Source organism: Myxine glutinosa, chromosome 5, assembly GCF_964187855.1.
Source record: "Myxine glutinosa chromosome 5, kmMyxGlut1.1, whole genome shotgun sequence".
In the NCBI taxonomy this organism is placed as follows: Eukaryota; Metazoa; Chordata; class Myxini; order Myxiniformes; family Myxinidae; genus Myxine; species Myxine glutinosa.
In genome coordinates, this window is record NC_136265.1 from 144,535,335 (window position 1) to 144,553,976 (window position 18,642).

Genomic DNA, 18,642 nt, shown 5'->3' on the forward strand with positions numbered 1-18,642 from the left:
TAAGGACAGCTCAAGTTGCGCTGGACACGAGGAAACTCAGACAAGCGAAAGGAATCCGTACACAAACACGATAAAAGTTAGGCCAATTCAGCGTAATTAACCTAAGACAGACATTTTGGAGGGTAATGTGGAAAGGGAAAGTACCTGAAAATATATGGCAGCAGGAAAAAATCCCAATATGTACGGTAGGGGAAAAATCCCAATATGTACAGTAGGAAAAAATCCCAATATGTACAGTAGGAAAAAATCCCAATATGCACAAGACTTAAAAATCCCAATGTGTACAGTAGGAAAAAATCCCAATGTGTACAGTAGGGAAAAAATCCCAATATGTACAGTAGGGAAAAATCCCAATATGCACAAGACTTCAAAATCCCAATATGTACAGTAGGGGAAAAATCCCAATATGTACAGTACGAAAAAATTCCAATATGCACAAGACTTCAAAATCCCAATGTGTACAGTAGGAAAAAATCCCAATGTGCACAGTAGGAAAAAAACCCAATATGTACAGTAGGGAAAAATTCCAATATGTACAGTAGGAAAAAAACCCAATATGTACAGTAGGAAAAATCCCAATATGTACAGTAGGAAAAAATCCCAATGTGCACAATACTTCAAAATCCCAATGTGTACAGTAGGGAAAAATCCCAATGTGTACAGTAGGGAAAAATCCCAATATGTACAGTAGGGAAAATCCCAATATGTACAGTAGGGAAAAATCCCAATGTGTACGGTAGGGAAAATCCCAATATGTACAGTAGGAAAAAATCCCAATATGTGCAGTAGAAAAAAATCCCAATGTGTACAGAAGGAAAAAAATCCCAATATGTACAGTAGGAAAAAATCCCAACATGTGCAGTAGGGAAAAATCCCAATATGTACAGTAGGAAAAATCCCAATATGTACAGCAGGAAAAAATCCCAATATGTACAGCAGGGAAAAATCCCAATATGTACAGTAGGAAAAAACCCAATATGTACAGTAGGAAAAAATCCCAATATGTACGGTAGGAAAAAATCCCAATATGTACAGATGGAAAAAAATCCCAATATGTACAGCAGGAAAAAATCCCAGCGTGTACAGTAGGAAAAAAATCCCAATATGCACAAGGCTTCAAAATCCCAATGTGTACAGTAGGGAAAAATCCCAATGTGTACAGTAGGAAAAAATCCCAATATGTACAGTAGGGGAAATCCCAATATGTACAGTAGGGAAAATCCCAGTGTGTACAGTAGGGAAAATCCCAATATGTACAGTAGGGAAAATCCCAATATGTACAGTAGGAAAAAATCCCAATATGTACAGTAGGAAAAAATCCCAATATGTACAGAAGGAAAAAAAATCCCAATATGTACAGTAGGAAAAAATCCCAACAGTTACAGTAGGGAAAAAATCCCAATATGTACAGTAGGAAAAAATCCCAATATGTACAGTAGGAAAAAATCCCAATATGTACAGTAGGAAAACCCAAAATCATTCAGTTTTCTGTCGCACGATAAGTACAATATGGTAATGCCAATATAGCACAAGCGATGCAATCTATTTAACAATTGTCCAGAAATGTAATTGGCAAAAATTAGCAGCCAAGATATCCGAGGCAGTTGAGTTGCACAATAATCTTCACGAATCAAGTCGCACTGAAGCTGGGAAATGTTGGTGAATCGATCCATTAGTTTTTGGGAATCAATTAGGGCAAAATATTTTGGCATTTTTGAGGTGATGTGCATAGAAGGTACGCTAGAGGGGCGTGGCCAATAAGAGGAGGAGTTCCGGGTACAGGACGGAGTGTGGAGAGAATGGGAACGAGACGTGCGTTCGATGTTGGATTGGACCTTCCTGAATTCTTCATTCTTGGAATACTTTACAACACAACAAACTGGCGACGAGAATGGGACTGAACTTGAATCCACCGACATCCTTTCTGCAAAACCCGGGTGAGATTTTGATGCCTTTTAGTTTACGGCCTGGACTCGTTTCTTTGAAAACTTCATGCTGGCGATACAGGAGACAACACTTGCTGATGCGAGGAAGCGCGCACTTTTGATACATTGCTTGGGCACCGAAGGTCAGAGACTCTTCTATACATGAACAGTAGCTGATAATAGCTATGAGTATGAGACTGCACTTGCGGCCTTGAAGAATTTTTTTGTCCCAAGAGTTAATCTCGTGGCAGAACGATATAAATTTCGACAACGTGGTCAGGAAAATGGCGAATCTACATCACAATACATCACTTCATTAAGGGAGGTGGTCGCACATGTGAGTTTGGAGAGCTGGCAGATGAAATGATCCGGGACCAGCTGGTCGAGAAAACCAATTCACCTCGGATTAGAGAGCGGTCACTGCTAGAAACGGGACTGACATTACAGAAAGCTATAACCATCGCCAGACAGACTTGAGTCGGCAATGGCGGAGGCCAAGATCATAGGCCAAGGGCTTACTAGCGCCATACAGGCCATACTTACACCCTGTGCAGACACAGGATTCGCAGAGCAGCAAAAGACCCTTTAGACTCGCTGGGAGAGGTATTTCCAGATCAGCGATCCCAACCGGCTCAAGGGAAGACGTGTTATAGATGCGGTTCTGTGAACCACACAGCTAATGACTATGGATGCCCAGCAAAGGACACACAGTGCAACAGCTGCAAAAAGAGAGGACATTTTGCTAAAGTATGCCGCAGCTCAAAACACGTTCACGAAGTGACTGTACCTGTCGTGAATGTGTTGAGTGTAGACAATAGGACTCGAGATGCTAAGATAATGTGCACTGTACATGTTACTGCTGCCGGGGGAGAGCCCATTGACATTGAACTAATGTTAGATACAGGCTCAGCAGTATCGATACTTCCTGAATCTGTCTACAGGCAATGTTTCAATCATGTGTCACTGACTGAGCCAAAACTACACCTGGTTAGCTACCTGAGAAACCCCATTCCTGTGCGGGGTTGCCTGCATGCCGGTGACTTTCGAGAATCACTGTGCACCTGCTGAATTCTACATAGTGCGGAGCAGCACTGCCATTCTGGGCAGAGACCTGGTTGTTGCACTCGACATGCAATTGCTGAATGGTCGCATCACTTCTACCACCCAAAACAGGGCAAATCGAACTCCAGTCGCAAATGTTACAGGTGACAGCAAGGAGGACACCCTGGGCTGTGCAAAGGGGTTTATTCATCTCGTTAAAATACGACCCAATATGACTCCAGTCCAGCAAAAGCTGCGCCGCTTGCCTTTTTCTGTGAGAGATGCTGTTTCTCAGGAGTTGAAAAAGCTCGTTAAATTGGATGTAATTGAACCAATTGTATCTTCAGAGTGGGTTTCACCAATTGTAGTGACAATGAAGAAAAATGGAGGGATTCGCCTGTGTGTGGATTTAAGAGAACCAAATAAAGCAGTGGTGATTGACGGATATCCTCTTCCGCATATGGAGGAGATGTTTGCCGAGCTGCGAGGCAGCACACTTTTCTCCACACTGGATCTGCAAAGTGCGTACCACCAGGTTGTATTGCAGGAGCACAGCAGGGACCTCACTGCCTTCATTACGCACGAGGGACTGTTTCGCTACAAACGAATCCCTTACGGGCTCGCTTCAGCACTCAGTTGTTTCCAGAGGATGATGTCTGGCATTTAAAAAAGAACCAGCCCGGAGCTCAGTGTTACCTCGACGATGTAATCGTTTTCGGATGGACTCCCGAAGCACATGATAAAAACCTCAGAGTGGTACTACAATGTATCGATGCAGCTGGACTGAAACTGAACCTTTCAAAATGCTACTTCAGACAGACAGAGTTGTCATTTTTAGGACATGTGGTGTCACACGCAGGACTTAAACCTGACACTGCTCATGTTGTTGCGGTGTCACAAGCACCACCACCGAAAGACGTGCAGAGTTTGCGCTCTTTTCTCGGACTCACGTCATGGTATGCAAAATTCATCCCTAACTATGCATCAGTCGTGGAACCTATGAGAGAATTACTACGGGGACCATCCACCTTCTCCTGGTCAGTCAAGGCACAGCAAAGTTTTGACTCAGTTAAAGAACTAATTGTCAGTAGTCCAGCTCTCGCTCTTTTTGATCCAGAGCTATATACAATAGTGACAACTGATGCCTCTGATTATCGTCTTGGAGCGGTCCTGACGCAAATCCATGCTGACAAAACAGAGAAAACCATCGCATTTGCATCCCGAACGCTGACTGAATCGGAAAGAAAATATTCCACGGGGGAAAAGGGAGCACTTGGATGCGTGTGGGCGACAGAGAAGTGGAGTACTTATTTCTGGGGCAGACGTTTCACATTACGCACTGACCACAGTCCTCTCACTACACTGCTTTCCACAAAAGGATTGGGAAGAGCTGGAATGCGCGTGGCCAGATGGTCCGCACGGCTTCTGTCATTTAATTATGACATTCAGTACAAGCCTGGCTCTGAAAATGTAACAGCTGATTGCTTGTCTCGCCTGCCACTGCCTACTTCAGAGCCAAGCCTGGAGGATGATGTTGAGGTTGTCACGCTCACATCAACCCTCACTGCTGTGACAGCTGAAGAATTCAAAACTGCCTGTATTTCCTGCCCTGTTCAAGCAAAGCTGTGGGAAATGCTTACAAAGCGCTGGCCGAAAACGTCAAAAGGACTGGATCCTGATCTCCTTCCTTACTTCAGATTGCAAAGTGAACAGTCATCACAAGAGGAATGCGTGATGAGAGGTACTCACCGCCTCCTTGTCCCGGATGCACTACAACCACATTTCATCAAATGAGCGCATGGCACTCACCAGGGCATCGTGAGGACAAAGCAGCGGTTAAGGGATCTGTACTGGTGGCCAGTAATGGACGCGCACGTAGAGTCCGCAATCAAAGCTTGCATTACTTGGCAGCAGCACGACAAGACAGCTGTGACACACGCATCACCACTGCAGCCGATTCCTTATCCTGACGCAGCTTGGGAGAAACTGGCAATCGACATAGTGGGGCCCTTCGATTCTGCATCACTGGACTGTAGTTTTACTATCACACTTATCGATTACTTTAGCAAATGGCCAAAAATTGCCTTCACCTCCCAGGTCACTTCCACTAAAGTGACCAAGTTCCTGTCATCTGTCTTCAGCAGAGAAGGTAACCCAAAAGAGTTGATATCTGACAATGGTTCACAATTCACCTCTTGGGAATTTGAAACCTTTCTGAAAGACAGACACATTACACACAGAAAGTCAGCAGTCTACTACCCGCAAGCGAATGGAGAAATAGAACGATTCAATCGTAGCTTAAAAGAAAGCTTGCTCACTGCTAACATCGAGGGGAAAGAATGGAAAACATTTACAACGGACTTTCTTCGAACATACCGGGCAACCCGACATGCCACAACACAGCGATCACCTGCTGAACTGCTTCATGGGAGAGAGATGCACACCAAGCTGCATGTATCTGGGTTACAGATGCCAAAGGCCAACACACCATCATGCAAAGTCACAGCACTCGCAGTACAAGAGAAGCAGAACAAGGAAAAGGCGTACACCGACAAACGGCGGGGGGCAAAGGATGTGAACTTTGAATGTGGCTCCTTCGTCCGAGTGAGGAAACCTGGCATCCTCCGAAAGGGACAATCTAAATTTTCAGTGCCTCTCCAAGTTATGGAGCGAAGAGGATCTCACACGTACAAACTGTCCAATGGACGGATCTGGAATGCTTCTCATTTAGCATCTGCCTGCCAAGGGAATGAAAGAGACGATACCGAGCAACCACTCCTTCCTGGCATCACCGCACCACCAGCTCAAGACACATCAGAATCTGTGCCGGTCGGCCGGGATGCCAGAGTTCGCAGACCTCCAGTCTGGACACGAGATTATGTGATGATGTAATCTAAAGTTCTTAGAGAGTAAGAAAAGGAAGCTATGATAAACTGTTGCATGTCTATTTTATTACTTGTTTTATGATTAATACATGCTGTGGCATTACTACATTTCATCTTCTAGTTAACTATATATATTGTTGGTCACTGAGTTATGGTATGCATGTGGTTAAAGAAAGGGGGACATGTGGTGATGTGCATAGAAGGTACGCTAGAGGGGGCGTGGCCAATAAGAGGAGGAGTTCCGGGTAGAGGACGGAGCGTGGAGAGAATGGGAATGGGACGTGCGTTCGATGTTGGATTGAATAAAACTGTTGGACCTTACTGAATTCTTCATTCTTGGAATACTTTACGACACAACAATTTTACATCATATCGACCTATCAAATTTGCTGCTCGCAGACCCCGCCCATGTCCCTTTTTTCTCAAGACTGTGCAGGATAAGGCATTCTATGAACTCTCCAATTGTTTATTTGATAGAATGGCATTTGATTTGCTGATCAAATTCACAGATCAAAAGTTAATCTTGTGAGTTTTGGCCATTTTTTATTTGATTTGATTTGATTGATTGATTATCCCATTGAAGCCACTGGTTTGGTTACCATATATGTAGCTTGTGTGCTATTTTGGAGTTTGACTGTGCTGTCTGAAATATGTGTATGGTCTCGACCTTGGCAGGACATTAACACAAGGAGGTGTACCACTTTTTAGCAGGGGGGGGGGGGGTGGGGGGGGAAGGGGAGAAAGGGGGGAGAGGGGGGAGAGGGGGGAAGGGGGAGGGAGGGGGGAATGGGAGGGGAGCGGGGGGGAAGGGGAGGGGAGGGGGGAAGGAAAAGAGGGGGTAGGGGAGGGGGGAAGAGAGGGGAGGGGGGGGGGAGGCAAGAGAGGAACGGGGTTCATATATATGCTGGTGGGTGAATGGGGTGAATGTGGCGTTCATCATGTTTCTGAGTTAAGTGTGATGCCGATCAGGAAGAAGAAGAAGCCGTACTACCAACTTCATACACTTCCAGAATTGTTTGATTTATTTGTATTCAAATGTCTGGTGATTGTTTTGTATTTATTTATGCGAATGTGTACTTGTATATAACCTTAATTAATTTTAAAAAGCTTAGGCACTATCGAGCAATTTTTTGTTTAAAAAAACTCCAAAAAAACCGGGTTTTTTTCAAAAATTATTATTATTCTTTTTGCCTAAAACACTCCCAGGCACTCACTGATGAACCTCTGAAAGTTTGACGAAGATCCGTTCAGCCATCTCTGAGAAAAATGGTGACACACAGACAGACAGACAGACACATATACAGACAGACATCTCTCTTATATAGTAGATCATTGTTCATTGCTCTGTTTCTGTTCACCAGAAACACCCGCTCCCTTTGGGAGCAGCCTGGGAGAAGGGAGGGATTTTTTTTGTTCCCATGGTCTTCCCCTGGGTACTACCAACAAAATATGCAAAATATGGTGGAGATTAGCCCAGTCCTTTTTTCTTTCAATCGTTTTCAGACACACGCACACACACACACACACACACACACACACACACACACACACACACACACACACACACACACACACACACACACACCTTATTTAATGTATTGTGCACTGTTCCTTTCCTATGCCATCTCCAGGCGCTGCATAACGTCATTGCCGGGCACCAACGTCGCTCACGTTGTTTGGCCGCCATCTTGGATAAAAAAATGAACCTTACTCGATCAACACGAAACTTCCTAAACGTGATCCGGTGATCCCCTACCCATACATATGCAGAGTGTACATTTTTAAAGGTCATATGTCACGTGGGGTGGCAGCCATATTAGCTTGAAAGCCGATATTTTAAAAAATCCCTTCTCTGAAACCGCTTTACCGATCGATGTGAAACTTGTCATGGCTGTTGAAAATTTGATACTTGAAAACAGCTGAAGGGATTCAAATCAAACTTGTTTATTTTTAGGACATTGAATGAGGGAGGGCATCTACCCATTGTGGGACTTTGTATAGGCATATTGGTGAAACAGTCGCATTGCTCTAGTTTAAATAGTTGTAGCCTATGTGAACTTTGAAGCCCAAACAGGTATTATGAAAGTTCAATCCCAGGTACAAATCTCATATATGTTGTACTAGCCTGAGCCTGACTTGTGTTTATTAAGAATTTAGCAAACCTTTACAAACAATATGGTGTCATTCTATGTATATTGTGTTATAAAAACTTATCCAGGTCTCAAATTATCTACCTTCGTGTGTGTGTGTGTGTGTGTGTGTGTGTGTGTGTGTGTGTGTGTGTGTGTGTGTGTGTGTGTGTGTGTGTGTGTGTGTGTGTGTGTTTGAACATAATGTTCATATTTTAGAATTATTGCACAATTATTTGCACAACTATTACGCAATTTTTGAATTATTCACAATTGTTCAATGTTTGAACATTTTTGACAGTTTGAACATTCGAAGTGCAGTTTGATAGAAAGGTAGGTGGTGTGGTCATGCTGGTTGGTAGATTGATGTATTTAAGGGTAAGATGTGAATGATTTAATGATATTATCATATTATCAAGTGTGCAAGGAAAGTTATAAATATATGATAACACATTAAATCCTATTGCGAGTAAATTTGGAAGAAGTGATGTTGCATTGATGGGTTGACTGACTGCCTGGACGCAACTGAGGTTGTGGATCTACTGATGTACCATCTATTGATGTGGATCCTTGATCGAGGATGTGGATCCGCCGTTTGGAGAGGTCCTGGGCTGAAAGGATTGAAACCTCGAGGAAGAACGGTGCCCAGCTGATGATCCATGCAGTCGGGAAACGAGTCAATTGCTTATGGGTTAACGTTCTTGCTTTAGGTGGAGAAACTATGTTTGAGGTTTACAATTTAAATAAAGTTGAATATGGGATGTTGTGAAATTAACATCATTTACAACAATCCTTTAAATTATTTATATTTAAGTTTAGGAACAACCGATACTGTACAATTAATTAAGTGTGTGTGTGTGTGTGTGTGTGTGTGTGTGTGTGTGTGTGTGTGTGTGTGTGTGTGTGTGTGTGTGTGTGTGTCTGTGAATCAAAGAGAGAGATAGAATTGTGAGGAACAGAAATGAAAAAACGAGATGTGTGTGTGTGTATGTATGTATGTGTGTATATATATATATATATATATATATATATATATATATATATATATATATATATTGTTGTGGATATGAGAATGTTGTTTTTTTTATTGTTGTGTAATGAATTGTTGTAAAATGTCACCCTCCTTCCTGCATTTGTTGTTGTATAAAGGTCAAAGGGCGTTCCCATAGTTAATTCCATAAAGCATACACGAAGGACACCATATATCCCTGTTCAATAGCTATATCCTTATTATGTGTATTAGTGTAAGGCTGTGTCTCCCATTAATTGAAATACTCCATTGCACCAAGTGAAATAAGAGTAGATCCCCTTTCCCTTCACATTCCCCTTCCAACAAATTGCCAACTGTTCCCTCCGCGACTCCATTCGCCACGAGGTCGGCTTGGAGAAGAAGGGGGAGGAGCTGCCGACTCCTGGGCGTGCCCGCCCATCGTCATCAAGGGCGGAGCCAGAGGGCCGTGCCGACCAATCAGGGCCGAGGTGAGCTGACCGATGGGCGTGTCCTGGACACCAGCGGCTTGATCGCCTGAGGCGCTATATAGAGCGCACGCAAAAGCAAGAGAGAAGTTGTTGTTGGACTAAGCAAGAGAGGAAGTTGTTGGACTGGGTTGGACTAAGAAGGAGAGAGGAGAGAAGGGGCGAAGCAAAGCAAAGAGAGAGAGAGTCCTGCGAGCCAAGAGAGGGAGAGAGAACCCGTCACGCCAGACCCCCCACCAGCAGCGTTGGCTCCACCAGGCAGCTCCGACCCGTTACCCCATGCACACCACAGGATCGGTGGCATCGGCGGCCGTCGAGGTCCAGCCCGACGTCCCGTGCGGGATCAAGCTCCAGCCAGCTCCGTGCCTTCCTCCCCCTCCAGCCACCCACCTCCTGTCATTCCTGCCTGCAATTTCCCCATTCGTGTACGTGAGTTTGTTCTGTTTGTCTTGTCCCTGGGTTAAGTTAAGCCTGTTTAGATAAGCTAGCGATTTTCACTGTGTCTCTTTGATTTCTTCTGTAAATTATTTTATTATCCTTCCTTCTCCTTGGTTTCTTTCATTGTGTAAATAGTAGGAATAAATTTAGTAGCATTTCAAACCTTTTTGTCTTCTTCTTCTTCTTCACATCCGTGTCGCCTTTGTCTTTTCCCTATTGAATATCTGTGGCGCGATTTTGGCCAACGTTCAGGAATCGGGTTAGTCGGGGTAACTGTTCGGGCGCAGCGGCCATCCGCTCAGCAAACAACATCCTAGCCGTGTCCGTAACAATATATATATATATATATATATATATATATATATATATATATATATATATATTCAACGGAGGTCCGTGGTTCGAGCCCCACATTGAGTCAGAATTTTTTTCACACTTAGCTCCTCGCAGGAATTTGATTCCTGTTTATAAAATTGTATTTGAATTAATCTTCAATGCATTTCTACTTATTCACACATACATACGCATACATATACTTACGCTAACATTCGGGGTCTGCCTAGCAGGCACGTAAGACATCGGCCATTATAAAGCTCGCTGTGTTAAGTGTGGAAATGTTCTGAGGAGATTGCGGCTGGCTCAATAGCGCAGTGGGCTGTTGACGCGTAATCAACGGAGGTCCATGGTTCGAGCCCTGCATTGAGTCAGATTTTTTTCACACTTAGCCCCTCACAGGAATTTGATTCTTGTTTATAAAATTGGATTTGAATTAATGTTCAATCCATTTCTACTCATTCACACATACATACGCATACATATACTTACGCTAACATTCGGGGTCTGTCTAGCAGGCACATAAGACATCGGCCATTATAAAGCTCTCTGTGTTAAGTGTGGAAAAGTTCTGAGGAGATTGCGGCTGGCTCAATAGCGCAGTGGGCTGTTGACGCGTAATCAACGGAGGTTTGTGGTTCGAGCCCCGCATTGAGTCAGAATTTTTTCACACTTAGCTCCTTGCAGGAATTTGATTCCTGTTTATAAAAAAGAAAAATATATATATATATATATATATATATACCGAGATGTGTGAGAAATCTCTGAGGATATCCCGGAGACTCAATAGCTCAGTGGGCTGTCACCGCGTAAGTGATGAGTTCCTGGGTTCGAGTCCCAGGTTGAGTCAGAATTTTTTCACACTAGCCCCACGCAGAATTTACTTCCTGTTTCTTAAATTGTTAGATGAGTTCATCTTCAATGCACTTTCACACACTTGCATACACATACGTACACTCACATCCGGGGTCTGCCCAGCAGACACATAAGACATTGGCCATTATAAAGCTCACAGTGTTAGTGTGAGAAATCTCTGAGGAGATCTCGGAGACTCAATAGCTCAGTGGGCTGTCACCGCGTAAGTGATGAGTTCCTGGGTTTGAGTCCCGGGTTGAGTGCGAATTTTTTCACACTAGCCCCACGCAGGAATTTACTTCCTGTTTCTTAAATTATATATATATATATGTATATATATATATATATATATATATATATATATATATATATATATATATATATATATATATATATATATATATATATATATATATATATATATATATATATATTGTTATGAATTTGGTAGAGCAACATCTAGAGCTAGGTAGATCTGAATAGGTAGGTATTCGGCTGTCGTGACAGGGACTCTACATGTAATAAGTTCTTGATGTTTAGGCGTTTGTCGGGGGAAGATGTATGATTGTGGATCTACCTGGAGGTTCGAGTGTTAAATAGTGAGGGATTAAAGGTAACGCCCCTGTGAGTTTCACCTAGTAGTCAAACCTTTGTCCATTATGGCACTGCAAACCACATAAACATTAGTTAGGTCCTTAGCGCAACATTCAATAATTCCTTTCCCTGACAATGACTTCGGAACAAATGGACAGGAAACCAGGCCAAAAACACCGCCACAATTGGCCGCCACCGTTTACACCTCCAAGGCCTACAAACCTCGCCTGGCACGTGTTATAACACAAGGACCGCGGGGTCGGGGACGGGAGATGTCAGGAGTGGGATGCCGCAGAGGGCGTGACCTGGGTGAGCCGGCGAGTTGGGAGGCTATTATTGGCTGAGGAGTGCGCCAATGTGACGTCATCGGCCAGAGATATTAGCGACGGTCGGACGCCATTACAGGGCAGTTCGTAGAGAGTTCGTTGGGGAGTTGGCAAGGGCAGTTCGTTGGCAGTTGGCTGCTAGCAATCCCAGGGTAAGTTGAGAGCAGAGCAGTTCGGAGGCGCGCTGAACCGAGTGCAGGCGAGACCAGTCCCGGAGCGAGTTGGAAGGACGAGGCGTGCAGTTGCACCTGCGCGCTCTCTCCTCCTTTTCGCCATTCCTCTTGGTTCTGGAGTTGGTGCCCGCGTTGGAGGTCGTCGACGCATGGTGCTTTTTGGTGCGTGGTGCTCGGCCTTGTGGGACTTGGAGCGAGGGACCTCGTGGTGTGCGATCGGGCCGAAAGGAGCGGTGTTGGACGGCCGCCACAAAGACGACGAAAGACAGACAAGATAAGCCCGCATCCGCGTACATTTTGAACGACGTGACGTATTCTTTTCGTAATTCATCTCCCTCGTTTTGTGTTTGCTGTCAGTCGTGTGGGGACGTCCCGATCTAGGATATTAGATTTACCGGCGCTGCTTTGTCACTGTCTTTGCTTTTATTTAATAAATCCTTGTATTATTTTTGTATATATCTGAACGCAGTTTCCTGGGTGTTTGATTTTAATAGGTAAGGTTGCGGAGCCTTCGCTGTGTCCCGCCATTCCGCGCGTTTGTGCTTGATTGGAATCCGCTATTGAGTTTTCGCCTCGGGAGTGTAAAGTCTCGCAATCGGCCATCCGTAACTGTGGTGTTAATCACGGTTGCGTAACAATATATATATATATATATATATATATATATATATATATATATATATATATATATATATATATATATATATATATATATATATATACACAAAGAATTAAGTTAAGCACCCCCCCCCGTTTTTTTACAACCTCGCACATTACAAGTTTGTTGTCGTCAAAACAGTGTAATATACCCATGATATTGCTATATTTTCTGGAGAAGTGATATTATGGTCACATAAAAACATAACAATCATGCCGTTTTCAATATTTTATTCTGAATAATTTAAGGTGAAATTTTTTGGGAATTTTAGGCATATTTTCACCTCAATTTAAGTATGGAGCTATAGGTCCATCACGGACAGTGTGGATGACGTTTATGTTTTCTAACGTACAGTCATTGTTCTGAGAAGACCTCTAGCGATCTTTGCGTCAATAACGTGTGTAGGACCCACGTGATCGGATCACTGACTCAACCAATCACTTTTTGTCACTTTGATCACTCAATTTCATCAATGGATAATTGCTAATGTCATACCAATCATTATTTGATCTCACATACCTTAGAATATATGCCAATGTATACATATACACAAAGAATATATATTAGGGGGTGCTTACCTTAATTCGTTGTGTAGGGGTGCTTAACTTAATTCTTTGTGTATATATATTGTTACAGATCGCGGATTAGGATGTTAGTTACCGAGCGGTTTGGTATTTAACCGCGACCTAACAGGATCCCCGACTCACCCGATTCCACCCAAACGTTGGCCGGGTCGCACCACAGCTAGTCAATAGGGAAAAGACAAAGGCGACGAATGCAAAGAGGAAAAAGGAATAAAACGAGAAGACGTACAGATGAGTAATGGGGTTTATTATTTACACACACAAGCAAAAAGGAGCAATCAAGTTTATTTACAACACATAAGACGCAGGTGACACAGTGCAAATACTAGCTTATCTACAGGCTTAACTTATCCCAGGACAGAACAAACAAAAGACACTGACTCACGCGGGGACTTGCAGGAATGGCAGGATGTGGATGGCTGGAGGGAGAGGGAGGTCCAAGGGGGGTCCAGCAGCACAACCGGCGCGTTTAGCAGCCGCCGTTCAGGCCAGGCCCCACGCTGCTGTTTTGGCTGCTGTTTACGTCGCGTGCTTTGCCAGGCCTTGTCCCACTCGTCTGGTCCAAACCCTCAACTCTTTCTTGTTTCTCTCACTCCTCACCACCGACTCCTCACCGCAACCAACTCAGACCAACTCCTTGCGACCAACTCAAAGTGCATCTCCCTGTGACCAACTCTCTGGCCTTTCTATCTTCTGCTCTCCTCTGTAAAAACGCATCTCTTCCTGGACACGCCCTGCCTTGGGTTATATAGGCCCCCGCCCCTCAACCTTTGCGAACCTCCCCGATCGCTCTTCCTCCGCCCTCTCTAGCCAAACCCCTGGCTCATGGTTGGTCGAGTGGGGCTGGCTCACTCCTCCCCTCTATGACGAGGTGGAGACACGCCTTTCTTCCCCGACTCGAGCCTCGTGGTCAATGGCGGTTATTGGAGGGGAGGTAATATGGGCAATCGAGGCTCGGCAATGACGAGAGGGGATGTAATATGAAATGGAGATTTTGGGGATGGGAAGGAAAGGGGATCTATTCTCTTTCACTGGTGCAATGGAGTATTTCAATTAATGGAAGACACAGCCTTACGCTAATACACATAATAAGGATATAACTGTCAAAAAAAAGATATATCGTGTCCTGCATGTATGTTTTATGGACTGACTACGGGAACGCCCTTTGACCTTTATACAACCACAACGGAGGGAGGAGGGGTGATATTTTACAACAACCTTTTACAACAACATTTTACCACAACAATAAAATAAAAAAACATTCTCATATCCACAACACTGCACCCTCCTCCCCTGAGGCACGTCCCGGGCCTATAACTTTTACCTTAGTGTGGCACGTATGTGTAGTTCCCTCTACTTTTAACCTGACCCTGAGTGCGACAGTTTTAAAACATAAATAAATGTGTCCCGCTGCTCCATTGCACCCTGCCTAACAGACTTACGCCCACAGTTAACCGAATTGCGGAATGGTCTTCAAACTATACACTGACGGTGGGAAGCATTATTTACAATGACGCTATTTTTATTTACAAAACTAACCCAGGACCTGTGATTGTTCTTTCTGGGGGGGAGACAGTCTGCTCTGCATCGACGCACCATGAACGCACCCAAAAACGCACCAATACAAGCCCAAGCACCAATCGGTGCAGTCACCATAGTTCATCAGTGTTCCATAAAATAAATTCAACAACCCCTAACCCTGCAGGTGATCTCTTGCTCTTCGGCTCCCTCTGCTGGTTATTATATTTGGTCTTCCAGATGTTGTCATTCTTTTGCTTTCTTACTAGCGGCCTATTTTCAATAAAGTGTGCCCAATGTGTCCTTTTTATTTGCTTTTATTTATAGCCCACAGGGCCGACTAGTGTGGTTCACCTGTGGGGCATCGGTGCCCTGTGGCCAAGGTCCGCCAGCAAGATTTCGGGCCCTCATGGCCGGTTCCAGCAGAGGGGCCATGCCCCAACCCATGGGGTCCATAAGTGGTGCTCGGCCACAGACATGTGGTCCATAATGTGGTGCATCGATGCAGACAGCTGGTTCTGGGAATTTCGGGCGCACAATGGCCGACCCACGCACGCTCCCCTCGGCACCCAGTGGCGCACAGGTCATGTGGGAGACAAAAGGGGAAAGACAATTGAGCGAGGGGTAAGGTCACAAGGGTACACATCAATAAGGCAATGCAAGGCGAAATGCGTACGGAGGGCGAAGTGAGAAAGCTCGTCCCTACCGTACGTCACCCCCCTGTCACCTACCCTACCCTTGCCCTTACCCCATATGTACAAAAATCTACCCATTTACAAATTCGTCACTACTGTCACGTCTTCCCCATATTTCCCCGATACCAAATTCGTCACCACAATCCCTCTAACCAAAATTTGCCATCACCAATTCATCATCAATCCTCATAAGGAGGGAGAGATGGAATTACGCACAATGTCACACCCACGTCATGATGCGTCTCACAATCCAAACATTTGCATCATAAAAAATAATCAAAACATGGCATGGTGTGGAGTACCTGTCACCTCAGGTGAGTGGATGCAGATGGTGCGAGGAGATCCTTCATCCTAACTATTTTCTAAATGACTTTAACACACTTTATACTACCCGGGGTCTTTCCCTGCCAATCCATTGGCCAACTTACACTATGGGTTCTAAAAACCAATTCCCATTGACCAAACTGTGGTGCTTCTCAATTTGGGGTCTCACTCCCCCGATTCATCTCCCGGTGCCCTCGCACAATTTCTGGGCTGCGACGTGTAACTCTCCCAGCAGGTCTACCCACCTGCACACCTCCACCACTGTAGTTGCCACCCGAGCTTACCTAGCTCCTCACCCTAACCTATCTAACTGGGGCAGGCCCCTCTCCTGGCTCTGTCACCCCCTGGTGCCCTCTGGCACTGGGCTACCCGGGTCCGTCCTCCGGATCCTCGGGCCCCATCCACAACAACTACTACCGGCTCCCAGAGCCCACCTGCGGCCTCACCTGGCCGACATCCTCACAGTGGTGGAGTGCCCAAACCAACTACACACACTAACAGGCTACACGCCCAGCCATTTCCACAACACTAATGCACCCATCCACAATACCATTCTGCAACCGCACCACAAATGCCAATATCCAACCACAATTTACCTATACCCTCTACCTAACATTTACACTACCCGCCCCGGGTACTCGTGAAAGGGGTCCACTCTTCCCCCATCCACACCTTCGCACCATGCACACCACTCCGTACCACTTACTCCATGTATTCCACACACCTGCACTTGCACACCTGTGCTCTCATACTTGGTGCTGCCTGCACCCTTCTCTCCCCAAGCGCATTCGCGCTGATCCACAACACTCATTACTCACACACTGTTCCACACACCTGTCCAGTTGCACACCTGTGCAATCACACCTGTTCAATTCTCACACACACGGCATCATCTCAGCTAACTACTCCCTTCTGAAACTTGCGCTTCCCAGTCGTCCCTTTAAACTATTGCGCTCCCTCGTCATTATCATCCATACTAATCTACCTGCGTCCCCACTACAGGTATCAGTCACTAACTAAACTTAACGTCACCTAATGTCATCTTCGCTAGATCCCTACAATATAACCTAACCCACCCGGGCTAGTTTTCACTGCCATACACCCCATAATCTATAGCGCATTTGCCCCACTGTGAGGGATGGTGGATTTGCCATCCCACCACATCGGGGGTCTCTCACTATAAATTTTGCTTACCAAATTCCAACCAATCAAAAATTTGCCAATCACTACTCATCATCTGCCAATCATTACTGCCAATCCTTTGCCAATCATCAAATTTTGTTTTTCTCTAATTTTGGGTCCAAAACACTATCACTATCACGATCACCATCATCACAGTCCGCTATATCCTAGCCTCGGTGCGTCATGACATCATTAAACTCGGCTTCGTAAAGCCGAGCAATGAATTCGGGTGGTTTGGTTGCCTGCAGGTTGAATCCGTCCGGCTTTCGGTTCAAGGGAGGTGGTTTGGTTGGACCGAGGCTCCACGCACCATCTCGGCGCGGCACCTTGCGGTCCCGGGCCCGATGGCTCAATCTCCCCCGGTCGGAACCCCGTCCCCACGAGGGGGCACCGTTCCGCCTCCTCCCACTCGCCCTTGAACCGGACCGGTCGCCTCGCCCGACAAAGCCCGGACTCGACCGTGCGGGGCGGGGCCAAGCCCGAATCGGCAACGACGCTTCGAAGAAAAGCGACGCAGCATCGACCCGCGCCGGGCCTCGCACCCAACAAAGCACCCCCCCTCGCACCGAGCGCTCGCATCGGCTATCCGTCGCCCTAACCGATAACCTGGTTACCGTCGATGCTTTACTTGCATGCTCACAAGCATACGCTACCCCTTTCACCCTCACAAAACCTGGCGTTCCAACGCCGTCCGTACATTCCACCAACGCTCTCCCTGTTACACACCACACCTCTCGCGCACACTTTGGTCCACACCTCTCCTCCGTTACGTCCTCCGTAACACTCACCATGGGCGTGCACTCTTGCATCCACCCACTAACGCGCTCACATGGGCTCTCCCACACCCGCGCCATGACCAACTCAGGTGTGCTTCCTCGCACACGTTCCACCACCACCTTACTCTCCGTGTCACACTTCGTACACCCCGACGTGCATTCTCGCTCGCACTCGGTTTCACACTCGCGCTCCGATGTGCCCTCTCGCACCTGCGCCATCACCAACTCACTATTCGTGTCACACTCCGTACACCCCGACGTGCATTCTCGCTCGCACTCGGTTTCACTCCCACACTTTATAGCACACCCACTCGCCGACGCACACTTTTTTCTCCCACGCGTGCCATTTCCACTCACACGGGACCCTTCACCAACGCCCGGGTGCCATATCGATCCCAATCGCGCGACAATTCTTTTGTCGCTAAACATCCATTTACAAAATCTCCCAGCACAATACACAGCACGTCTCACCTTCGGGGTTCTTCTTCCTCCCTGCACCAAAACCTGCAAACTTCCATTCGGATTAGGCACAGCATCGTGATGTGAGCAGGGACTTTGCACATTTTCCATTTCTCCCTGCAATTCCCGGGCTACCTCCGTCATCTCTTCAATTTTAATTCCCGCTACTGCTTTTTCTTTATTCTCCTCGACGACCGTTGGCTTTAATAAAATTCCCTCTACCTCATCGGTCGCCGGCTTTTCCAAACCCCGTGTCGCGATTTCTACCCCC